The sequence below is a fragment of the Hyla sarda genome, chromosome 3, assembly GCF_029499605.1.
Source record: "Hyla sarda isolate aHylSar1 chromosome 3, aHylSar1.hap1, whole genome shotgun sequence".
Taxonomy (NCBI): domain Eukaryota; kingdom Metazoa; phylum Chordata; class Amphibia; order Anura; family Hylidae; genus Hyla; species Hyla sarda.
The window spans coordinates 108758041-108785999 of record NC_079191.1 but is presented as its reverse complement, the minus strand read 5'-3'; positions in this window follow the sequence as shown (position 1 = coordinate 108785999).

Here is a 27959-nt window from a genome sequence, read left to right as displayed (position 1 = left end):
ATATTTATCTATCTACCTAATATCTATCTATCTATCTCTCATATGTATCATCTGAATCTATTGCATATCTATATTTACCAATCCAGATATCTATCTATCTATCTATCTATCTATCTATCTATCTATCTATCTATATGTAGAAAAACAGCAGTGCTCCAGGGATACCCTGGAGTACTGCTGTTTTTCTACATATACATTTGGGCCTTGGGACCGAGTCAACCAGTTAGCACCACAGTCAACCCGGTTGTGCTGCCCGCTTTTCTTTTATCTATCTATCTATCTATCTATCTATCTATCTATCTATCTATCTAATTTCCTAATATCTATCTATCTATCTAAAAGTAGAAAAAAACGCAGCACACATCTATCTATCTATCTATCTCATATGTATCATCTGAATCTACCTCATATCTGTATTTACCAATCCAGATATCTATCTATCTACCTAATATCTATCTATCTATCCATCTATCTTTCTATTTATCTCATATCTATCTATCTATCTAATATCTATCTATCTATCTATTTATCTCATATCTATCTATCTATCTTTCTATCTATCTCATATCTATCTATCTATCTATCTATCTATCTTTCTCATATCTATCTCATATCTATCTATCTAATATTTATCTATCTACCTAATATCTATCTATCTATCTATCTATCTATCTATCTCTCATATGTATCATCTGAATCTATTGCATATCTATATTTACCAATCCAGATATCTATCTATCTATCTATCTATCTATCTATCTATATGTAGAAAAACAGCAGCGCTCCAGGGATACCCTGGAGTGCTGCTGTTTTTCTACATATACATTTGGGCCTTGGGACCGAGTCAACCAGTTAGCACCACAGTCAACCCGGTTGTGCTGCCCGCTTTTCTTTTATCTATCTATCTATCTATCTATCTATCTATCTATCTAATTTCCTAATATCTATCTATCTATCTATCTCTCTATCTATCTATTTATCTAAAAGTAGAAAAAAACGCAGCACACAAAGGGGGACATGTATCAATGTTGGTGTAGGTAGACGTCTTTTTTTTAGATCATTTTGGTTGGTCTAAATTTGGTGCAATTGCACCAAATTTACCATACTTGTGCAAGGCACATGATACATTTCGTGCAAAGTGGACACAGGGATTTTGCTCTATTGCTTTTGAAGCTCGGATTCCATTGTTTTTCTTTGTCCACCAGCAAAAACACCAGAAAAACTGTTAGGCTGGGTTCACATATATCAGTCGTCCGGCAAAGTTTCCCTCAGGCGTGCACCGGAGGGAAACTGATGCTAGAACTGATCCCATTCATTTGAATGGGACAGTTCACAATCATCCAGCGTCTCAATTTTGACGCCGGATGGTTGGACATGCCGGAGGGCACCGGACAGGTGCGTTCCCCTGTCCGTTACCCAGAAACAATCGACGCTGCATGCCATACAACTGATGACAAGTTGTCATCAGTTATGGCATCAGTTGCGTCCAGATCTAGGCTGAGTTCACCTATGCCGGACATAGGTGAACCCAGCCTTACAGCTTTTTCTTGCGTTTTTTCTTGCATTTTGCTGGTGTGCGGAAACAATAATTTTTTTTACCCTGTGGCGATTTTTTTTCACTGCCTTCAGGTACCGCTCGGTGGGTCGGATGCAGAGCGCCCGGCACACAGAGTGTAAGGAGGTGAGGAGGGATGTATAGCATATACAGGGTGCAGAGCATCACTACTTACCTCCTCCAGCTGTATAGTATACAGTGGTGCATTGTGTACCCATGTATACTATACAGGAGCCCAGCAAGGAAAGCGTTAACCCACATTGCTGCTGAGCAGTTCTGGGTTAAGTCTTTGTGCGCTATCCTGTATATACACCCATCTATAGATGACTGTATATACAGGATACAGTAGGCAGACGTCAACAATTGGGGGCTCCCTGTTACACTGCAGTATGGGCGTACTCCCCAGGGGAGTGCGACAAAAATGCAATAACCTTTTTCTTTCTTTTCTTCTCATTTCAGATATGTGAATGCGGAGGACTACATCAGATTCGGTGGATTGTGACAATGACCAGTGTTTTTTTTTAATGTCAATAAAAGGGTTAATGAGGGCTGTGGGGGAGTGTTTTTTAAATAAAATGTTTTTTTCAATGTGTCGTGTTTTTTAAATAATTTTTTTTTTCAATGTGTCGTGTATTTTATAATAGAATTTTCAGGCTTAGTGGTGGAAGGCGTCTTGTAGACAGGGGCTTAGTGTTAGCCACAAACCAGCTAGTGCTAACCTCCAATTATTAGCCCAGTACCCACTGCCCAGGGGTGCCGGGAAGAGCCGATACCAACAGGCCCGGAGCATAAAAAATGGCACCCCTGGGCTTTAGCGGTAAGAGCCTGGCGTTATTTAGGCTGGGGAGGGCCAGTAACAATGGTCCTCACCCACCCTGGTAACATCAGGCTGTTGCTGCTTGGTTGGTATCTGGCTGATACTGAATATATGGGGAACCTTATGCTTTTTTTTATTAATTAATTTATTTAAAAAAAAACGCATAGGGTTCCCCGTGTTTTCATTCTCAGCCAGATACAAACCAAGCAGCCAAAGCCTGACGTTACCAGGGTGGGCGAGGACCATTGTTACTGCCTAAATAATGCCAGCCTGTTACCGCTAAGGCCCAGGAGTGCCATTTTGACGCTCCGGGCCTGTTGGTACTGGCTCTTCTTGGCACCCCCTGTGGCGGTTGGTACCGGGGTAATAATTGGGGGTTAGCGCTAGCTGTTTTCGGTGCTAACGCTAAGCCCCAGCTTAGTAATAGATTCTGTCTACAAGATGGCTTCCATTGCTAAGCCTGAAAATTCAATTATAAAAAACACGACACATTGAAAAAGAAAATTTTCTTTAAAAAAACACTCCCCCCACAGCCCTTGTTAACCATTTTATTGACATTAAAAAAAACCTGGTCATCGTCGCAGTCCACCGAATCTGACGTAGTCCTCCGCATTCACGCATCTGAAATGAGAAAAAAAGAAAACCACAAAAAATGAGTAAGTATCTTTTTTTCGCTCTCCCCCGGGGAGAGCGCACATAGTGCAGTGTGTTCCTAAACAGGGAGCCTCCAATTGTTGCTAAACTACTAAACTACAACTCCCATCATGGGGGCTGTAGTTAAACAACAGCTGGAGTCTCCCTGTTTGGGAACACACTGCCAGAAAGGCTCTGTGCCCATTATGCAAAACGCATGAGAACAGAGCCATACTTACCACCCTGGCTTCAAGCCTGGACTATGTAGACCCGCCCCTAATGATGTCATCACTAGGGGGCGGAGTAATAAAGGTCGCAGGGGGTCTCAGGAATGAGACCAAGTGCGATCTGTCCCTCTGCCGATCTGTCCCTTGGACTACTACTCCCATCATGGGAGAGTTGTAGTGCCGTAGTTCTGAGGGACGGCTCTTGCACATCCCCTGGCTGCGGGACTCTATTGGGACTATTAGGACTAGTACTCCCATCATGGTCAGACTCCGTCCATGATGGGAGTTGAAGTCCTGGGGCTGATGTGCAGATCGCAGTTTAAGTTAATAAATGCAGATCGCTGCGGGTCTCTGCAGAATGACCTGCTGCGATCTGCACCTCAGCCCCAGGACTACAACTTCCATCATAGACGGAGGCTGTCCATGATGGGACTAGTAGTCCTAACAGTCCCAATAGAGTCCCGCTCCGGGGATGTGCAGGAGCCAGCCCTCAGAAGATTCTGTCCCATGGTGGGAGTAGTTGTAGTATTGCAGTGCTGAGGGCTGGCTCCTGCATCGTCCAGTGTCCGACACTTTTCTACGTGTCCTTGCTACCACTCGTACATTTTTGGTTGATTTTTGCAAAAAAAGCGCAATTGCGCAAAAAATAATCAAAATTATTTTTGCGCAAACTATACATACCAGTCCACTGGATTAAGCTGTCTACGGTACACCAAACAGGTGACAACTTTAGAAAATCATCCACCCAAAAAAATGCAGCTCAAATGCAAAAAAAGTGCAATTGCGCAAAATCTGTAGACATGAAAAGTAGTCTAAAGGCATTGATACATGTCCCCCAAAGTGTCATCAGAGCAAAAATAGTGGTAAATTTATTCCATCCTCAGCAAGAACAAATGCAACGTTTCGGTAATCACACATCACCATCTTCAGGCATAGTGCAATGAACAAACACTGTCTCTTAAATAGCCACAATGACATCACTTAATTAGTACATCACCCAATTAATAATTCATATTTTACATAAATTCATAGAATATAAAATGCATACATATCATCAAAATATTACAAAAATCAATATATATATTCATAAATTGTCCAGGTAAGTATATCTCGTATAATATATGTGCAAAAATTAGGTCTTGCTGTATTCCCTATCCAATTAAAATCGGATCTGGTCAGATATTAGGGGCGGAACACTCCCCATGCAACTGTATATTTCATTATGAATGTAAATTAATGTGGGGTAAAATTCACTGCGCAGATGCAGGCAAAAGCCCGTGGCTGCACGATGGCAGGGCCAGATCTGCGTCATAGGTCACATGAGCGTGATCGGCAAATCATCGCGTGGCATTTCGTTCCTATGGTAATTGCAAGTCTCCACGCTTGCGCATGCGCATAGCAAAAACATGAAGCTGCAGGCATCATATTGGTAAAGGGCAAAATAGGATAACTGTGTGTTATAATGCCAGGTTTGTCAAACCATAACCCCACATGAAACCGCACGGCTTCATGTGTGAAAGGCTGAGTCCATAGATCACTGCAGCGCCCAATCGGCGTCGCAAGCGTCCATGGCTCAGAGACAAACCTATCTGACAACACAGTATATAGCATATGTATATTAATCTATAACAGATGCCACAGGATACATATTATACCACGGATAAGCCACATATAAAGTAGACATAGTGTCACAGATTACGGTCCCAGCTATTTTTAACATACATGTAACTATATTTATGAGTAGAATTGTAGGTACATGTTGATTGGTGATGTGTTCCTTCATGTGTTTGCTATGCGCATGCGCAAGCGTGGAGACTTGCAATTACCATGCGAACGAAATGCCACGCGATGATTTGCCGATCCCACTCATGTGACCTATGACACAGATCCGGCCCTGCCATCGTGCAGCCGCGGGCTTTTGCCTGCGTCTGAGCAGTGATTTTTACCCGACGCTAATTTACATTCATAATGAAATATATAGTTGCATGGGGAGTGTTCCGCCCCTAATATCTGACCAGATCCGACTTTAATTGCACTTGCACTTTATTATTGGTGATTATTGATAGGGAATACAGCAAGACCTAATTTTTGCACATATATTTTATGAGATATATATTTAGCTGGACACTTTATGTATATATATATATATATATATATATATATATGGATTTTTTTTTATATGTCGATGATATATATGCATTTTATATTCTTTGAATTTATGTCAAATATGAATTATTAATTGGGTGATGTACTAATTAAATGAGGTCATTGTGGCTATTTAAGAGCCAGTGTTTGTTCATTGCACTATGCCTGAAGATAGCGATGTGAGATTACCGAAACGTTGCATTTTTTCTTGCTGAGGATGGAATAAATTTACCACTATTTTTGCACTGAAGACACTTTGTATGCTGCGTTTTTTTCTACTTTTATTGAAGTTGGGGTCCCTAACCAAGCCTCCTATGACTGCGTGCACCTTAATACTTTTGACTGTGAACTGGCGGTTGTGCTGCTTATTTGGATATCTATCTATCTATCTATCTATCTATCTATCTATCTATCTATCTATCTCATTATCTATCTATCTATCTATCTAGAAATCCAAAGAAAAACAGCACTCCTGGAGCTTCGTATGTATGGGTGCACGCAGAACCGGACCTTGGTTAGGGGTCCATAGGCTTCACAGCAAAAATACAGAAATCCACAGCACACAAGTCTAATATGGTGAAATTAGAAAAAGTTTTAATACATAATGTGAATGTCTTACAGCAACGTTTCTGCTGGCTCACCCAGCCTTTCTCAAGCTCCTTGAACTTGAGAAAGGCTGGGTGAGCCAGCAGAAACGTCGCTGTAAGACATTCATATTATGGATTAAAACTTTTTCTAATTTCACCATATTAGACTTGTGTGCTGCGGATTTCTGTATTTTTGCTATCTATCTATCTATCTATCTATCCATCTATCTACTTACCTTATATCTATCTATCTACTTACCTTATACCTGTCTATCTATCTATCTATCTATCTATCTATCTATCTATCTCATAACTATCTATCTATCTATCTATCAGTGTTTCCCAAATAGTGTGTCTCCAGCTGTTCCAAAACTACAACTCTCAGTCTTTGGCTGTCTGGCCATGGTGACAGTTGTAGTTTTGCAACAGGTGAAGGCACACTGGATGGGATACACTGATTTAGTTCTATTTATCTATCTACCTATCTATCTATCTATCTATCTATCTATCTAAAGTAGATGTGGAGCAGCACAACCCAAAAAAGGAAAAACGGTGGTGGGTGCCAGCAACTCGTTGTCCCAGGTAACGGGTCAAAGGATACACAGCAAAGAAAAAATTGCAGCACTCCAGATTCCAATGCAAAAAGTGTAGGATTTATTAGCCTGGCGGCATAGCCATGCCGCCAGGCTAATAAATCCTACACTTTTTGCATTGGAATCTGGAGTGCTGCAATTTTTTCTTTGCTGTGTATCTATCTATCTATCTATCTATCTATCTATCTATCTATCTATCGTATATCTAAGAAAGCTATATATCTATACACTGCTTTCCATGGTTTACATATTTACATATAGCCGCGGAGCATGTATAAACACAGATAAATAAATAAATAAAATAAAATAAATCTCTATCTGTTCATAGGTATATAAAATAATATTTTGGTGTAACTTCTGTTCTTTATTTTGGGGTGCTTGACAGGTTTTATGAAGTGCACTTTCTAGAACAAGATATTTTTTAAATGAAACCTTAGCTAAGTGTGAAGTGCACAGGATTTCTGTCTGCAAGCAAAAGACAAAAAAGACTGCTGAATATTAATCGCTGGGGCTTCTTAATAATACAAACCTGCACTTCTCACCTCCCCCTGCTTGGGAGGATGTTTGAAAATGATCAACACAGGGAGCACATTTCCTTTCTTTAAAATTGCACAGCACATGATGTGAGATCCAGGGGACACATCTCAGTGTGTAAGGGGCACTCTAAAAATGAAAGGCGCAGTGTACTGTACAGCTATTGTGGGGGAGGGGATGAGTCTGGTCCTCAGCCTTACACACACACTCACACTCTGGGACATTGAGACATGTATACAGGCCACTGTAAACAATTGCACATTCAGCGTGTCATGGAAGCTGCAGAAATAACATTGGCTTACCCTGATGCTTTTGTGATTATACAGGGTTATGATGATGATGTTTTCACTGCCCTGGAGCCACTTACTGCAAAGTCCACATAAACTATCATGTTTTCTTATAGGATTTACACTCAGACAAGTTGGCCGACTGAGAGGAAAGTGTTTGTTGACACATAATATACACAACACAAGGTACACATTAGGTTTGGTCTGGAGCATGGATATCCAGTTCTGCTGCACAAAAAGACATTTTATATGAAGTTATATAAATATTACTGTAGTGTCTCAGTATCTGAGTTCCAGCTGCCATACGTATTAAGTTTTTTTTGTGACTGAGAGAGAATTTTATAAGTTTGTATGTGGGGATACTGTGAGTGAACATGTAAAATTGCTTAACATTGCATTACATTACACTGATGTATAATATGAGTGTAAGGGTTAAAATTAGCATAAGCCTTGTATCAGATGAATCATGCCTTGGTCAAATGATGCTTCCTATGCGGTTTTTGCACAGGAACTTCTAGAAGGCTGTGGGAAGCGTGTCTAGTCAAGCCCCCCTTCTCCCCAAAGTGCTCGACCCAAACCAGTTCATTGAAGTCTGGTTCAGGACAGAAAAGTGGAAACATTCAGTTTGTCTAGGTTTGCCAGAGTAACACCTTTTATCTGTGCTCCTGTGTATACCTAGTCCAGTGGTTCCCAACCAGGTTGCCTCCAGGTGTTGCAAAACTACAACTCCCAGCATGCCCAGACAGCTGGGAGTTGTAGTTTTGCAATAGCTGGAGGCACCCTGGTTGGGAAACACTGACCTAGTCTAATGTATTACCTAGGTGATACATAGGTTCAAATCTGTTCAAGATAATGCCTGCTACAAGCTTTTCATTGTTCTTTCCCAGTCCATGCAGTTAAGTGTTTAAGCTCAAGCTCCGAGAACAAGTTTTATCTTAGCCAGAGGAAAATAAAGCTGAACAATAGTTCCTCTGCATACACTAATCTTTCCTGTGATCTACGGTCAGAGTTAGTACTATGTGTCTTAACATGACACATAAGATTTTTGCATAAACCCTGCATATAGGATACCATGCTGCAAAATCAGTAAGACAAAATATTGCACAAAATAAGTCAACCTGTAAAGGCCATCTAGAGTAGAGTCCAAGCTAACTGGACAGAATCCAGTCTGTCTCTACATCTACATTGGTAACTTCACCCACATGTGCAAAGAACACACTAAATACTTTGTAATCATTACATCTGTGGCAAAATCAACTTTTAAAGACACAGTGATTAAATATTCATTCCTCTGCACCAAAGACTGAAGCATTCTTTTCTGTGCCAAATAAACTTTATTGCATTTAGATTTGCACAGAAGATTCAGTAAAGTGTTCAAGTTATTTTTACAAGAGGTCTTATTGCTATGTTTTGCACTACTGGGAGAACATATGTAACAAAATCATTGTTGGGCTTACAGGGGGCCATTTCCCCTGGGTACCACTTTAAAGTCAGTGCATATTTAAAGTGTACCTCTCATTAACTTGATAAATGTTATAATCCTCCCAGTTTACTGCCCCATCATAATAAACCACCCCCTGCCTTTATTTTTTATTATTTTTTAGTTTTCTACCTTGACATTGCTCTGAATTTTCTGCTCAGCCTTAGGTTCAGGTTCACAGATTGGGAAGGGGCATTACCCAGCAGGCGTGACATCATCTGAAGCCATACAGGGGAGAACTTCCTCCCTCACTCTGCTACACACAGCCCAGAGCAGTTCAGTGTGTGAGATAAGCTAAGATTGGCTAAGGCTGCACCCCCCCCTCAGAACTCCAGACATCATTTCCTGATTTTGGACTTCTGCCAGGCCAGCAGGAGTCCAAAGTCTGGGCATTAGATGGCCAGGACATGGGCTCTGGACAAGTAGGGAGACACCTAGTGGCAGCTTTTTTAAACACAAATAAAACATAGAAAACTTTATTTTTATTTTTTAAAGCAAGTATATTAGAAAGATTTTTGATTTACCAAAAGGAGTGCAATAGCAAAAATTAGTTTTAATGAGCGTGCCCATTTAAAGCTCGCATACAACTCAATGCAAGCAGCAAGGGCCAAGTCTTATAGGAACAAGCAGACATGATTTTGGATACTGCTGGGTTTGGGTTGTTGTTTTTGCTGTCCTATAGAGACTTGCCCTGAGCACTGTAAATGTTCTAGATTTAGGACTAGTTATACTGTAAATAATGTATGATTCTGGATTGAGTGTCCCCTCACAAGGACCATGTAACATTTGGGATCATGTTTTTCTAAGCTTATGGTGAGCACTATCATATTGTGTTACTATGCCCACTGTGATTTCTTCCTTACTCAGCAGGTTTTACATATGTCTCCATATTTTTGTAAAATACTGGAACACCACATTTAGGTGCCCCATTTTTGTGACGTTTCGTCCCATTGATCCAAAAGTGATAGTAAAAGGAAACACTTTTCTGAATTATTAATGCATTTTTTCACTACAATCCTGTTCAACATGATATCACCCATGGGAAAAATTAACTGCTCCCTAAACATGTAGAGACAATAATTACAATTTTCTTACTATTTGTATTTTAATATGTGTGTTTCATCCCACCTTTGAATTTATACTATATTACACAGAAACCCTATATTACGATATGTTGAAATACTGCAGATTTGTTGCTCCTGTAATTTAAGGCTATGTTCACACGCTAGAATTTCCACATGGATTTCCGCATGTGTTTATAGCCTTATTAACTTCAACGCGATTCCGCAGTCCCATTCACATGGCAGAATTTTTGCTGCGGACAGACCGCAGAATTTGTGGAATTCGTGCAGAATTCGTGTGAAAGTTGTGTGGATTCTGTGTGAAATTTAACTATATGAATTTAAAGCACTTTTCCTGTTCTGAGTATTTATGTGGAATTCATGCTGAAATTCTGCATGAATTCTGCATAGATGTGGAAAGATGCGGAATTCCACAGACTCGTTAATTTGGCCGGAATTCTGCATCTTTTGGCATCATTTCTGACGTCTGAACAGAAGCTAAAATCTCCACCAAGTCTGCAGTTAATTTACTATCTGGCTGGATTCACACATTGTTAGAAAACGTATTAGATACGAAAATATACAGCACAAAACAGAAATATCCTGGTGCTTATACCCCATTTTAAATGTAAAGTGCTGAGGGTCTAGCTAGTAATCATACAGTATAGCTCTGTACAAAACATTTTATACATAGAAAAGAACTGGAGCAATTGCTACTGATAAAATATTATTTTATTAACCAATCTATTAAAACCAGATACATGTGAAACAATTTTTAAAGTAATACACAGTGAGGTAGATATATAGACTATTGAATCCAAAAAGAAGATGAGACAGGTTACACTTGTAATATACCGTAACTTCAATATAGAGCCAGCAGCGATATGTAGACCTCACTTCATATAGTATATCTATAGGGGGACCGGCCTTAGCCTCCACTAGTGTGCGGCCAAACAGTGCTGACTAAACATGCCCCACTCCCTATACTGTTAGTATGCCGTATACCATGCGCTTTAACCAGGGCTCAAGTCCTGCAGGAATGCGTGGGAACTGAGTTCCTGTACTTTTTCCACAGTAGGAACACAGTTCCCATTAGCAGTAGTTCTGCAGGACCAGCCCTTGAGTGGAAATCTTGGGTGAGTTCCTGCACTTTTTTTCCCCAGGACTTGACCCCTGGCTGTAACACTTACCCATAGTAGGGTCCTGTCTGCCTGATGGACTTTCTTAAAAGTCCATCAAGCAGACGAAACGTACGTTGGGCTGCACACTAGTGGAGGCTAAGGCCTGGTCCCCCTATAGATATACTATATGAAGTGAGACCTACATATCGCTGCAAACTCTATATTGAAGTAACAGTACAGTGGTCCCTCAACATATGATGGTAATCCGTTCCAAATGGACCATCGTTTGTTGAAACCATCGTATGTTGAGGGATCCGTGCAATTTAATGTATAGGACAGTGGTATAAAACCTGCAGACCTCCAGATGTTGCAAAACTACAACACCCAGCATGCCCGGACAGCCAACGGCTGTCCGGGCATGCTGGGAGTTGTAGTTTTGCAACATCTGGAGGTCCATAGGTTGAAGACCACTAGTATAGGAAGTTATACTCACGTGTCCCCGCCGCTCCGGACCGTCACCGCTGCCCTGGATGTCTCCTTCCTTTGCTGTAGCCGCGTCCCTGAGGTGTCCCCGACGCTCCGGCACGGCCTCTGCTTCCCCGGCATCCTCCCTCGCTCTCCGCCGCTGCCATCACGTCGCTACGCACGCCGCTCCTATTGGATGACGGACGGCGTGCGCAGCGACGTGATGACGACGATGGAGAGCGCAGACTATGCAGAGGACGCGCCGGAGCCCCGAGGACAGGTAAGTGATCGTCGGCGGACCACATGCACCATAAACGCCTATCAGGTGGCAGCTGAAGCAGTCTGCGCTGCCGGATAGCCGTTTATGCGATGGCCCCGACATACAAAAGCATTGTACGTTGTTGCTGCCTTCAACATGCGATGGCCTCTGAGAGGCCATCGTATGTTGAAATGATCGTAGGTCGGGGGTCACTGTATATTGCAAGTGTAACCTGTTCCATCTTCTTTTTGGGTTTAATAGTCTAAATATCTACCTCACTGGGTATAACTTTTTACAAAAAAAATAGTTTCACATGTATCCGGTTTTAATAGATTGGTTAATAAAATAATATTTTATCAGTAGCAATTGTTCCAGGTATAAAAAGCAGTAAAAAAATAAGTATATCATCTAATAATGTGTGCAATTTAAGTTTATATAGTGCACACACTGTATAAAAAAACTGCAACAATTCCAACAATGGAATGACTGCTGTATTTTAAAACATTGCGTGACGGCTGTTTTCCCATTGACTTTCATAGGCACACACTTTTTATATGTATTTTACTGCAGATTTTTGGTTTTTATTTTGCACTGTGTGATCCCTGCCTCAAGCTTCAACATATCTGCAGTAGAGTGAGAACATACAGTCAAAAGGTCACACCAAAATCTCTACAAGAGCCCAACATTATGATGAAAGAATGTTCTAGAAGAAATATGCAAAGACCTGGAAAGAGGTGACTTATCCTTCACAGCATTATACGTAGTAGACGTTGCATCAAGAGAGTAACAACGATGTAATGCCAGAAGAGCAATAACAATACAAAATATTTTGTCAGCACATTTCCTTATTAGCTATAAGTCTATGAACATATATTATGAATTAAAATGAGCAGACGCCTCCTCCTTCTCTTAGGCTGTAGTGTCGGTTTCCATGGCAACAGCATGTTCACTACGGGCCAAGGAAGGCAGCGATCCAGCTAGGCTGATCCATTATTACTGTGTTTCCGCTGCTAGGCCCAACTCATATGCCTGGCTGTCAGGGAAGGGGAGACAGTGTGCTGGCATACAGACCGGGCAATCCTGTTATACCAGAGTGGCATATGCCATGTGCGGGATTCTCATTTGCTTCATTAAATTAGTTAAAGCTCCTATTTGTTTGAGCAATCACACAAACATATACACACGCCTTGGCTATCTATCTATCTATCTATCTATCTATTTATCTATCTATCTACAGTATCTATCTCATATCTTTCTATCTATCTATCTAAAAAATAAAAGCTTGAGAAAGACCAATTTGAGCTGGTTGAAATGTCGCTTTTGTAAAGACATTTGCCCTTGATCACCTCCTACACATGCAGATCTGGTAGGAAACCTGATATCACATAGGTAGATAGATTTTCTATCTATAAAATACCAGGTTTTCAAGCAGATTTGCATGTGTGGGGGGATCAAGGGCACTGTAGTTAGGTTGTGTATACTAGAAGATAGATAGATATTTCTCTTCCTTTCTTTCTTTCTTTCTTTCTTTCTGCATACATAGATACAACATCTATCTATCTATCTATCTATCTAACTATCAGTCTATCTATCTATCTAGCTATCAGTCTATCTATCTGTCTTCTATCTCTCCAATATAAATAATATATAAATAAATGCATACATACAAATACAATTTGTAAAGTATACAATATATTTTACTCTTTAAATGTCTATTTGTACCATTTGTAAAATTCTTTAAGAAACATGGATTAAGCATAAAATAAATTATATATATAATGTATCTGTTTATTTAAATGCTTCTTTAGTAAGTCACTCTGACCTCTGTTTCTGTAGCAATGACATGTTTGATTTTTAGAATTGGAAAAGATATAGAATGAAAAAGGAAGGGGCATAAGGAAGAAAGGAGGTGAAAAGTGGGTGGGGTAGAACATCAAACTATATCAACTACTGTAGGTTGTGGATTTCATGGTCAAATTTAAAACAAAACAAAGTGACAAACTAAAATCCCCCACACTTACAAAAACAAAGAAATAAAAACAAAACAAAACCACACGTACTCTTAACTGTTTATGGAACTAGAGGGATGTATGAATAACATTCAAAAAGTTTAAAAACTTGGATGGAAAAAAAGTTGCATTTGTATTCTTACCTCCCCCTTTTTAAAATTTCTCTTATTGATGAATGATAACACACTAAAGTCATAGGTTTTGTCAATAGTAGATATCATGTATTATCATGTCTCAAAATATAATTTACATCTCTCCATTTTTTTTACTTAAAAAATATTACCTTGAGCAACAGTCCATAGGCTTTACTAAATTGCCAAAGTAGCCTCAGCATGAAATGGTTAACATCTTAAACCTTTTATACTTCTTTATCACAAAGTAAGGGGTTAACATTTGAACATTTTCTGAAAAGTGGCAATATCTTTTTTCCCCCCCTTGCATTGCCATGTTGTGCCCATACCCCCTGGAAAGTCCTGGACAATTTATACAGCTCTATGCATTATTAATACATTCCTCAATTGTATCATGGGGAAATAATTTATAGGGTGGTTTTAACCAAACACTGCAAAGTGATTGAACACTATGGGGCCTGAAACCCATTTTACGACTATTTTCAGAGCACAAGTTTGCAGGACAGATTACACAGATTTATTTTCTTGTTACATTTTTACACGTCTTCATAAATAATGAATGAATCACATACTTTACAATTTTTTTTTAATTGTTGCTTTCCTTAATCCTAGATCCCTCCCTCTAGAGCCTGGTTCTGTGTTTATTGTAACAAAAAAAATAAAAATAAATAAAACTTATAAATTAAACCTATAATGAAGGGTTTAACTTCTGGTTTAACTTCTGGTATACATATAATTATTCTATAGGATAAACTAATTACAATAACAACAAAATACACAAGACACAAATTAGACTGGCTGAAACCCACTAATTAAATTTTACACCACCACAAAGGACATTTATTCAGCTGTATTTTTTTTCTTTTTTCTTTTTTTTGTCCAGATTTTTTTTAATTTTTTTATTATTATTCATTTAAAATTCAAATCCCAGAAGTTTGGGAACAAAACATTTGTAATAAGAGCAGAGTTAGGGCCATTAATTATCAAACTGTATCAGTTTTCAGAGTATTCAGTTAATTTGACAAAACATAAAGGCCTCTTATGTGCAAAAAAAAGTCTTTTCTCCTCCATTCTTTTGATTTTTTATAGATCAAAGGAAAATAAGGGTAAAGAAAAATTGGCAAGCACAGATATACATTGTTCTAGTGACAAGATGACTATCCTGAGGAGAATGCTTGCTCCATCGGAAGTAAAAACTCCCTTCTCCATCCTCCCTGGATACATTGTCTTAGAGGTACCGGCTATACAGTATGTTGTCATGGCAACGCAACCTGCTGCTGCTACAAAGTTTCAACACTGGCAGCTGAAGTGACTGGCGTTAGGAGCAGCAGAATAAACAATATTTTGATTCATTGGAGAAAAAGAAGGTTACAAAAAAAAGAAAAAAAAGACAAAACAGGGAATGAATGCTGGTATTGTCCAAGTCTTTCTGAATCTGATTTACCATATCATAACCCCTAGGAAGAAGAAAACATCAATATCCCTAAGGAATGGAGATGTTTCTATGGAAAACCTAGGAATTTTAGGCCATAACAGATCTGGTGTAAAAATCAAAGAGATCAAAGGCAGAGCTCCCGGGAGTATAGATGCATTGCTGAATTAAAGATGGACTATGTAGACTACAAAGTACCTCTCTCTTTATTCAGGCCTCTGTTCAATTTCAAGGGAGGCGCTGTCTCAACATCCTATCTGGAAAAGACAGGCAGCATTGGACAGGCGTGCGAAGGGTGATAACATGAAAATCTTAAGTCAGAATTTCTTTAAAAAGTGGGAAATAAAAGCCAAGTCCGTCAACGATTAGAAACTTATTTTAAGTAGTTTAATGTTATCCGCAGTCCCTACAGATATAACCAGATCTTCTATGTGCCACATAGTAATATAGCAAAAATAGCCCTACTGGTTCTGTGGGATCTTAAGATCTTCCCAGAGGTCTTTTGCTTTTGACATCTTCATAACGTGAGCTGTAGAGTGCTCAAAGGTTTCCTAAGATCAGACAAACACTTATGGTCTTCATCTCTTTAAACAATCAGCAGTTTAAATCATCCCCTGAATTCTATTTTACTTATTTGTTTCATTGATCCTTTCATGGATTATATTTATATTAAGGTTTATATATGGACTTTAATAAATATTTTTATTATTATTATTATTTCAAGCATGATGTTCTTTGAAATCCAGTTTAAAAATAAATTATTTTATATCATGCTATTTTTTTGCCTTTGTTTTATATCTTGACTGTAACATAACAAAAAGGGAATAAACAAGTTATCTGCTTTATAGCGGAATGGAAGATCAGTTTACAAACGCTGATAAAACACAGACATAAATAGCAAACAAAAAAGTGCTCTAAATAATTTACTGCCCAGAGTTAAGCTTTGTTCACACAGTATTTTCTGTGTCTCATTTTGAAAAAAAAAAGGTAGTAAGAGAGTGAAGAGTGAACAAAAAAAAGGTGGTAAAATGAGGCTAAAAAAACTGCGAGAACAGCCTTAGGCTAGGTTCACACTGCACAAAATTCACGGCATGGCAAGATTTTTAATTTTACGCATGCTGTTTGGATGTAATCGTGAGAAAAATGTCCATTAAAAAAACTAATTTTTTTAAAATTTGGTTACGGTACAGTTGAAAAAGAGTGTGTAAACCTAAATATGTCATAATTAACATTTGATCCTGTGTGACTTTGGCCTGAGTGTATGTTCACACACTCTAAAATAAAAAAAATAAAAAAATAAAAAAAATGTAAAATAGGTATTAAAGGTCTATGGAAAAGCAGCAGTGCACACATTGTATAAAAATGGCCGTATCTCCAGTGTTGGATTTATGGCCTTTTTTTTTTAAAGCAATTCTTGCACTAACGGTGCTAAGGGGTTCTGGTTTAACAACAACAATACATGTCCTTTCTGCATTGTTGGTTGTTCTGCTGTTTTTGGATCAGAACCAACATCTAATGCTTTGGCAGGTTTCACACGCGTGTATGAGTATAGATCTGTAAGGCTGGTTTCACACAACAGTATTTGCCTCAGCTTTTTGCATCTGTATTTTGAAGCCAAAACCATGAGTTGGTCCAAACACATCTTTCTATTATGTTTTTTTCTCTGTAGGTTCCACTTCTGATTACAAATACTGATGCAAAATACTAAGCCAAATACTGCCGTGTAAAACCAGCCAAGTTACGGATGAAATACCATCAGTATGTCAACAGTATTGTTTCAGTACTGAATCTGGATATTGATAGGAAATTGATTTACACTTCAAATATCGGATGGGAAATAAATGGAGAAAACTGACTAGATACGGATACAATACAGATCATATATGATTGCATCCATAGACTTCATATCCCAAAAAATGGATGAAAAAAGCATATGCTACACTTTGAAAAGATGGTATATTTTATACTTTATTTGCTAACAGTATCAGAAAACTTGCATACATGAACATATAGTTGACATCATTTGTCTAGAAAATTGCTCTTAGGAAATATCCTTCTTTTTTAATTGTCCCAAATGCGCTTTTCGTAGACAGTAGGAAAATGATTGGAGCGCGGTTGCATCAGTCAGAACCAATTGTTTTTCATACTATAAGCAAAACAATTATCATTAACAATGGTAAAATCATTCCGGTCATTACTGATAATCATAAACATTAACAGCTTACCAGTCGTGGCAGCTAATGATAGAGGGTGAAGCTGAGGTCCAATGCATGTCTAGCTTGTGCCAGATTTGTCTGTTAGTGGTAAGAATAACAACAATCATTGACTGCTCAGTAATCCAGAACATTTGATGATCCAGCACCATCAGGTTCTGAAAAACCGAGGGATGAAGGACTTTTATTGTAACTGTATTTTTCATCCTCTGTTTATACTACGATCAAGGCAGTATTGAACCATGATTGAAAATCAGCCAAATGAATTTGCAAAAACAATTTTTTTGTTATTCTGTTAAAGAAGGGGTACTCCGGTGGAATTTTTTTTTTCAAATTAACTGGTGCCAGAAAGTTACACAGATTTGTAAATGACTTCTATTGAAAAATCTTAATCCTTCCAGGACTTATCATCTGCTGTATGATACAGAGGAAGTTGAGTTGTTCTCTTCTGTCTGACCACAGTGCTCTCTGCCGAACTGTCCAGAGCAGGAGAGGTTTGCAATGGGGATTTGCTCCAACTCTGGACAGTTCCTGACAGAGGTGTCAGCAGAGAGAACTGTGGTCAGACAGAAAAGAACAATTGAACATCCTCTGGAGCATACAGCAGCTGATAAGTACTAGAAGGATTGAGATTTTTAAATAGAAGTAATTTACAAATCTGTTTAACTTTCTAGAGCCAATTGATATGAAAAAAAAAATAGTTTTCCACCAGAGTACCCCTTTAAAGCTATAATAAAATTATTGGATATTTTATATTGTACTTTGCGTCCAAGATCTAAAGGAATACTGCAGCCGAAGACAACTTATCCCCTATCTTTAGGATAGGGGATAAGTGTCTGATCGTGGGATCTCCCATACGGGGACTCAGAACTGCCACAGTTTTGCATGGCTAACGCTTGTGTCATCAACCTCACTAAGTGGTTGACAGAAACGCCCCCTCCATTCAGCTCTATGGGAGAGGTGGGGATGCACGAACACTGCATCTCCGCCTTTCCTATAGAGATACATGGAGGGATTGTGTCGGCTGCGGCGTCATGCCATGCGGCGTCACGCCTATTACATGGGGAGAGGAGTGGCATTTCTGGGTCCCTGTATGGCAGATCGCAGGGGGCCCCAGCAGTTGTACAGCGATGTGCGAGTCGCCGAAAGCATGCACAGTATACTCGCCCACATTGCGGCAGCTCTCGGCCTAGCTCATAGAGCAGGGGGAGTGGCCGCGATGTGTGTGAGTACACTGCGCATGCGCAGCGACTCACACAATGCAGTGTGTCTGCTCATAGAGGTGTATTGCTGCTCCGAGCAGGCACATGTAAATGCACCATACCACGGTCCTTCAGCAGTGGATCCGCTCATGTGAATGTACCCTGAATGTAGTATAGCAGTGCCCAACTGGTGGCCCACAGGTTGCATCTCATCCTTTATGGGTCTATAACCCAGGGTCCTAGGGGAAGGCAGCTTTATAAGAACCAGATAATCCTTTAGTCCGCTTATATTCAGTTATATGACTATGTTTGTATGTATGAATACTCGTCAAAAGTATTTTGCCACAAAACAAGAACACGTCTTGGAAGCTCTCTTTGGGTATAACCCTGTTTTAGTAGTCTTTGCTTTTCTATTCCTTAAATAATAAGTATACTGGTATAAAACTGATTTAATATTTTCACAAGCAGAATAATGTTTGGATTATTGAAGCCTATGGCTCCGTTTGCAAGCTTGTTGCAGTATATGTTTAAATATCTTTTGAATGATATTCTGATGTATCGGCGCACATAAAAGGAACACCCATATGGGAATACACTTACTTAATATGGTTGATTTATTACTTTCTGCATGAAATAGACAAATTCTGAAAATGTGCTGATAGTAATTCCGTTCACTGGGCAAAAAGCTGAAGAAAAATGGATTTTTTTTTTTTAAATAAGGATCCAGATACTGTATATATGTTGTGATATATTTATGCAACATGTATCGGCTTTGTACTGTTACAGAGAGACTTACTCTTTTGGAAGTAATCAATAGTGAAACTGGATGCCAACTTCTCACCGCACTGGACGGCGTTCCCGATATACTCCTGTATTTGTCACTATATATATATATATATATATATATATATATATGTAAAATAGACCAATAATTACATATATTAAGCTGTTTGATTTATCCAAATAGAACGTGCTTACACTCTATTGTGCATGAACAAAGAAGCGGCAGAGTGCGCGGCTGTATTGCGCTATGTGCTGATCGCCGCGGGTGTTAACAGTACCCGAAGTTGGTATATTGGTTTTCCCACTGTGGTCCACGGAATGGTGTTCGTCCTGGAATGTGGTGGGTAATGATTGAGTTCCTCCAGGGGCTCCCAGGAAGATAGTAAGGGAGAAAGTCCGGATATACAGGGGGTGTATGCCCCGGGAGATCTGCTCCGGCCGTGAGCGTCTTACCAGTGCAACCGCACTGTAGTAGTTCGCACTTAGGTCTTATTACTGAACGTGATGTCACGATTACAGCTACAGCAAGGCACAGGGGCCACACTTCATCTAATTTTTTTTATTTTTTTTTTATGTTCACGCCACGTTGGCATGAATGTAAAAAAAAAATAATAATTAGATGAAGTAAGTAAGTGTATTCCCATATGGGTGTTCCTTTTATGTGCGCCGATACACTAGTATATTTTGCCTTTTAGTTTATTCATTTTTGGGCCCCAGCCAGGACCCATATAGTTGTATCTTGGCGGCCTAAAAGGGAACCATTCCTGCGCCAGTGATTATATATTTGCTCTTTCATATTTGTAAATTACTTCCATTAAAAAATCTTAATCCTTCCAGTACTTATTAGCGGCTGTATACTACAGAGGAAATTATTTTCTTTTTGGATTTCTTTTCTGTCACGACCACAGTGCTCTCTGTTGACACCTCTGCCCAGTTCAGGAACTGTCCAGAGCAGGATAAAATCCCCATAGCAAACATATGCTACTCTAGACAGTTCCTGTCATGGTCAGAGGTGTCAGCAGAGAGCACTGTGGTCGTGACAGAAAAGAAATCCAAAAAGAAAAGAATTTCCTCTGTATTATACAGCTACTAATAATTACTGCAAGGATTAAGATTTTTTAATAGAAGTAATTTACAAATCTGTTTAACTTTCTGGCATCAGTTGATTAAAAAAAAAAAGTTTTCCACCGGAGTACCCCTTTAAGGTCCATCTTAAAAAAACTAACACAAAATTTTTATTTCAGTAAAACATGTGATTGAGCCTTATTTTAGAGGTTATCTACTAAGCCCCTTGAGAAGAAAATTAGAGTTTAGTAAAAGAATAAAAAAGTAGTGAAGAAAATCAATATTCATATGACATGTAATCAATATTCATGTGACGATTCTATTTGTGGCAGAAAATTAAGGTGATCTCAAGCATCAAGAACATTTCACGTTTGTCAAATCTTGTGCAACCAGTGACAGTTCCGAGCTGATAGAGGAAGGCGTCTTCTGAGGGTGAAATGATGCCAGCTGGTTATATAATATTTCATTTATTACACAACAATTACATTCACTAGGTGTTTGCTCTGAAGTTGAAGTTTTTACCCATATCTGTCATACTTATTAGCATTGTAGGTTATTGAATCCCTTAATTGTGATGTTCGGTATCCGATACTTCATTAATTGTAATGTTTAGTATCGGATACTTCATTGATTATATTCAGTATCCAATACTTCATTAATTGTGATGTTTAGTATTCGATACGTCATTGATTATATTCAGTATCCAATACTTCATTAATTGTGATGTTTAGTATTCGATACGTCATTGATTATGTTCAGTATCCAATACTTCATTAATTGTAATGTTTAGTATCCGATACTTCATTGATTATGTTCAGTATCCAATACTTCATTAATTGTAATGTTTAGTATCTGATACTTCATTGATTATGTTCAGTATCCAATACTTCATTAATTGTAATGTTTAGTATCCGATACTTTATTGATTATGTTCAGTATCCAATACTTCATTAATTGTAATGTTTAGTATCCGATACTTCATTGATTATGTTCAGTTTCCAATACTTCATTAATTGTAATGTTTAGTATCCAATACTTTATGAATTGTAATTTTCAGTATCCAATACTTCATTGATTGTAATGTTTATTATCCAAAACTTAATCGATTGAGTTTTGAAACCTATTTGAGACCATAAAATTTTGCAGATTAAATCAGTATTTTATGGGGGTTGTCCACTATAAGAAATCTTATTTCTAGTCCACAATATGGCTCCCCATTTCATTCCTAAGCCACATCATGGCTTCCTGTTCTAAATCTCCAGTATAGCTTCCCTTGCTCATTCCTTGTCCTCAGAATGGCTCCCCTTTCATTCTCAGTCCCATGCATGACCCCCCTATTATCATCTTATTATGGATCCCTGGCATGATTCCCAATCTCATTCCCCCCCCCCCCCCCTGGCATGACTCTCTCTCATTCTTGGTTCCCAATATTGCTTCTCTCCTTAGTGCATTATTATGCGGCTGCATCCTCCTCATCTCTGATAGGCTTCCTTCTGCTATCCAATTATGCTTGCTGGTACTGGAAATTCACCCCCTGTTCTCTTAGCTCCAATGATGTGCTACAATCTCTCCCTTGATGTCCCTTATTCCTTTTTGCTTCCCTTTGACTTTCCCTTTCATTAGTGTCCTTTATGATCATGAAGTGCAAGCCTGCTAGCAACGTCACGGCCGCCTGTAAATAGCGGGTTCCTAACATCCTTAGCATAAAATGGTGCAGCACTGAGCGGTGACCAGAACTGCTGCAACATCAGTGCCAACAGGGGGAACAACCCACTGGAAGAGCAGCCCCAATGCCACTCAAACGAGTCCCTGGGCCACACTTCCCCACAGACATGGCACTGCGGCAGCAATGGATGCTGCACAGCACCGCACCAGTCTGAAGACGTGTAAAAGCTATCTTACCATGTGCTCCCAGTCTAAGAAAAGGAGACTGCCAGAAAGAATAGGGTCCTATGCAGCTTCCTGCCAATTTATATAGGCCTGGGCTTAGGGGAGGGACAGAGTGCTGAACAAGAAAATAAAAAAATAAAAAAAGGGCAAGAGAAAACACAATGTGAATTAAAATAGAGAAAACAGACATGGTCACATGGAGCTTTCACACCTGTGCACACTGGTGCAGTGCTGTGGGGTGTCTATTGCTGCTGCAATGCCATGTCTGTGGGGAGGCGCGGCCCAGGGACTGGTTTGAGTGGCATTGGGGCTGCTCTGCCAGTGGGTCGTTACCCCTGTGAACACTGGTGTTGCGGTGGCAGTGGTCGCCGCTCAGTGCTGCAACCTGTTAGTTTAATAAATGCTACTGACAAGCCTTAGATCGAGGTGCATGTTGTGGATGTGTGACCCTGTCTCTTTTTTTCTCTAGTTGAATTCACATTGTGTTTTCTATCCCCCTCTTTTTATTTTGTTTTTACTTGGTCAGCACTCTGCCCGTCTCCCTCAGCCCAGGCCTATATAAATTGTCAGGAAGCTGCATAGGGCCCTATTCTTACTGGCAGTCTCCCAGTCTCTGACTGGGAGCACATGGTAAGTGAGCTTTTCCACCCGTTCACACTGGTGTGGTGCTGTGCGGTGTCCATTGCTGCTGCGGCGCCGTGTATTTGGGGAGGTGTGGCCCAGGGACTAATTTGGGTGACATTGGGGCTGCTTTGCCAGTGGGTCATTCACCCTGTGGGCACTGGTGTTGTGGCGGTGGTAGTCGCCGCTCAGTGCTGCACCATTTTATACTAGAGATGTTAGGGACCCTCTACTTACAAGTGGCCGTGACATGGCTAGCAGGCTTGCACTTCCCAATGACCTGTTAGTTTAATAAATGTTGCTGAGAAGCCTTAGATCAAGGTACATGTTGTGGATGTGCGTCCATGTCTATTTTTTCCGCTATTTGAATTCCCATGGAATAATTTGCTTTAAAAAGGGGTCTTCGGTTGAATTAAGGGTGATCTGCATATAGAGGGCCAGCTTCCATAGACTATAATGGAAGGGAAATCGGTCACAGAAAATTGATAGTGGTCTAGATGGGAGGGGGTTTTCTTTAAGGGGTTGCATTCTTGGGAAGTTTTGCTATGAAATACTCTTACCAAGGCCCCCTGTATTCACATATTATCCACCTCTGTAAATAAGATTTATGCCTGATAAAATTGTAAAATTTGGTAACAGAATTAAACTATATATGTATATATATATTTATAATGATATTAGGCACCCATTCTACCAATACCATTAAATGTGTTATCTGTTTCTAGCATAAAAAATAGCATTGTGCTGTATACTGTAAAAAAAAACAAAAGCCATACTTACCCATCCTTGGTCCCCTTCTGTATTCTGCAGCTCCTTTTTAGCTTCATACAGTGCCCTGATCTTCTATCTTCTTCCTGCTTCTGAGATGAGCACTTGGTACATGACCAGACTGCTCTGCTAATCACTGGCATGACACTGCTGTGGTCAGTGATTGGCTAAGCTGGTAGGTCCTGCAATGAGCACTTATCTGGGATGCAGGAAGAAGATAGAAGATCGAGGGAATGGATGGAGCCAAATGGGAGCTGCAGGGGACAAATGGGGGACTGGGTATAGGCAAGTATGGCATTTTTAAGATTTAACCTGAGACCCAGCATGTTCATTTTTACATTAATGATTTTACAAAATAATTATTGGCAGATTTTGTTGGTTATGTAAAATCTTTATAAAGTGTTGATTCTAATAATGCATTTGGAAATCAATTGAATCATCATCAATAATATACAGTAAATCACACTGTACAAATGGCTTGGTGCTCTTGGCTTTTTATGTGATGAATAAAGTTATTTGAATTTGTACAAATTATTGAAAAACATTCATTTGAATATATTATGAGCACTTGAAAACAAATGTTGGCTTCTTTATCATTTTGGAACAGAACTCACGGCATCTACAGCTAGCTTTACAATGCATGTTGTGAAGCAGAATGGTTGTAGAAAGAAAATAATCTGTGGCTCTATAACATGTCTGATCAATCGACACACAGGGGGAAGATTTTTGAAAGCTTACACCAGAAAACTGCCTTAAAAAGTTGGAAATCTTTGGGTATGCTCCACTTTGCTAAAACATGTGGGACTTTTCCTGTGTTATGCAATAGAAATATTTAATGAAATGTATCTGATTCTGTTTCTGGTTAGTATTTTGGAGCATATTTTAAACATACCTACAGAGCTTTGGTAGGGTTCCCTTTACCCAAGGTCAAGAGCTCTGTAGCTGGTACACGGCAGCTTCCTTGAGTATACCCGTTTTTACAATGTATGTACAATCTTATGTAAATAGTCATACTACCACAATTTTACATGGCAATTGGTTCATTTTGTGGGCCATAAGTATAGCTTAAAATTGTTCTTTATGGGTGTATGATTTACATCCGGTTACACCAAATAATCTATTATTAATACTGGCTACCTTGAAACAACATGAACAGTGTTTTGCTTATATTTGTCTTATAAGAAAAAAATTCTTTGGAAAGGATTTGCAAAGAAATTCTTGACCAGAAAGGTGAGGGTCCAGAATTGAGAGTTAAAGCTATGGACACTTTTACACTTTACTTGTTTTATTGTTTATTTTAAATGCAAAACGGAACAAATTTTCATGTAGTCAATAATTATTTCCTATTTATTGTGCTGCTGTGCAACTTCTTTAAAAGGATGGCTATTCTGATGCTTTTGACAGATCTGTAATCTGCTTTCTCTGCTCTTTTGCTTCCTTCTCTTAGTGTTAGGATTTAATGCGCAAAGTCCACAGGAGATGGGGTCATACAGGCTTCTTTAGGTGTAGAGAAAAAGCAGAGCTAACCCTTGGAAGAATTTGAGGCGTTAGTAATCATCACATAGGCATCATCGGTTTTGGGGCTCTTTGCACTATCTATGGTACAGAATTGGTTTTGCTCCTTTTTTTGCACTATGCATGGCTTGCCCCATTCACAGTTCAGAGGTTCCTGAATTAGTATAGCCACTCCCATTTTCCTTAGGGTCCTATTCCTGTAGCTCCTCCTCTGTTTGCTTAAAGGGGTACTTCGGTGCTTACATATCTTATCCCCTATCCAAAGGATAGGGGATAAGATGCCTGATTGCGGGAGTCCCGCAGCTGGGGATGCCCGTGATCATGCACACGGCACCCCGTTTGTAATCAGCCCCCGGAGCGTGTTCGCTCCGGGTCTGATTACGGTCGACCGCAGTGCCGGAGGCGTGTGACATCACGCCTCCGCCCCTGTGTGACATCACGCTCCGCCCCTCAATCCAAGCCTACGGGAGAGGCGTGATAGCGTGACGTCACACTGCGATCGACCGTAATCAGACCCGGAGCGAACACGCTCTGGGGGCTGATTACAAATGGGGTGCCGCGTGCATGATCACGGGCGTCCCCAGCGGCGGGACTCCCGCGATCAGGCATCTTATCCCCTATCCTTTGGATAGGGGATAAGATGTGTAAGCACCGGAGTACCCCTTTAAACAGTCTGAGACCACTGAAGTGACCAACACTACTCCATGTCTTTAACTTAGGCTAAGCAGCTAGGCCACCATATAAACAGAGAGGAAGGGACAGCTGTGGGAGTTGTCACACTGCAGAAGCTGTAACCCACAATTCAGGCTTAAGACTTTGAGTCTGGGGGTAAATTTTCTTGGAATGTGAAGTGTGGGGTCTGAATACATTTTGCTACATGAGGCGTGAACATTTTTTAGGGTCTCGGGTCCTAATTAACTGTGGTTTCTGACCTCTGGGGTCTGCACTAAGTTTGTACTATGGGGTCTCAATTTTTTGGGAGTCTGATGACTGGAGTTTGCATACATTTTGCTGTTTATTGCATATTACTTGTTTATTGACACTTTTTTATTTTACTTAAAAAAAAATTATAAGTTCTGGTTCTGTGAGATCATTTCCTTTCCTACAGCTTCCTCAATGCAAAATAGGTTGTAAAACCATGGTGTACAGGGAACAGTATCTGTATGTGGGGGAGGGGGATTGAGATCATACACACAGGCATCAACAGTGTCATGGGAGAACAGAATCTGTAGGGGAGGGGAGAGATACACACAGACAGCAACAGTATCTATGTTGGCACATGGGGGAGGAGATCCCTCCTGGGTTGTATTAGAAAGGGGAAGCAGTACAAGAATGAAGATGTATTAATACATAAGAGATATCAAGGGCAACAGAATCCTGGGCACATGGGCCTCATATGTAGAATCCTGGGCACATGGGCCTCAAGCATGTATTATAGGCAACAACATAACTAAAGTTTAAAAAGACAGAATTGCAAACTGCAACTAAAGATGTAGCCTGAAGCTCATTGCAACTTTTTAACTCAAGGTCATTACTAACATTAAAATTGTTTTTCTTTGTCAGATGTCCTTTGGAATGCCAAAATGTAAGGGATGATACATAAAGGGGGATTTATCAAGCCTTGTTTCTGACATGCTGATCTTGAAAAATATCCCCAGCCATCATGCCCGGGCAGCGTATTTTATATAGAGGCACGCGCTTGACATAAATCTCGACCTCAAGCTGCTCTTGCACCCTCAGTGAAATCTACGCCAGCTTGGAGATGGCATATATTTTATGTACAATTTACCCCATTTTGTAGGGGATAAATTGTAATAAATTTGGCATTTCCATGATGCCATGCCCCTTTGAATGCAGCACGCTCCCTACCGCCCCCCTTGGTGAGCATGGTGTAAAGTGTCAAAAATGATAAAAATTTTGGCAGAAGGCAGGTATTTGAGCAAAAACTGTGCTACTTTTTGCAATTAAAAACAAGGCACCAGACACAGGGAGGATAAATTCCCCCTAATTCATTCAACTTGACATGTTAGATTTAACTTTTATAACTGTGTTCTGGATTCCCATGGCTCTTATGCAAGCTTAAACTTTAGTCAGAGGTTTAATATAACACTTATGCCATCTTAACAATGCATGTAATGTAAAAGAAGTTACAGTCACTAATGTGGTCGCAAACAAATTTGTCTTCCCTACAATGGTTTGCATGCTCCAGCAACAAAAAGCTATTGGGTTTGTCTTCATAGTAATATTTTCAGTATATACATGTGCAGTCTGATTTTTAGCCTGGAGGTATTGTTAATTGTCTTTTAATCTAGGTTTACACGTGCAATAAATGCTACAATTTATGTCTGAGTGCTTGTAATGCTTATTGTCAAGATTAAAAACAATAAAATCTTCATAAGCTATTTCTAAATGTAAATATAGTTCCTCTGCCATTCATATAAGTGATATATATATACGTCTACTATTGAAATGCACTTAAAAAAAATTGTGGCAAATGTATATGCTTCCTCGGCAGTGTGGTGAAAAAATTGTTAAAGCAAAATATAAGAGAAACAACTGTGTCTTA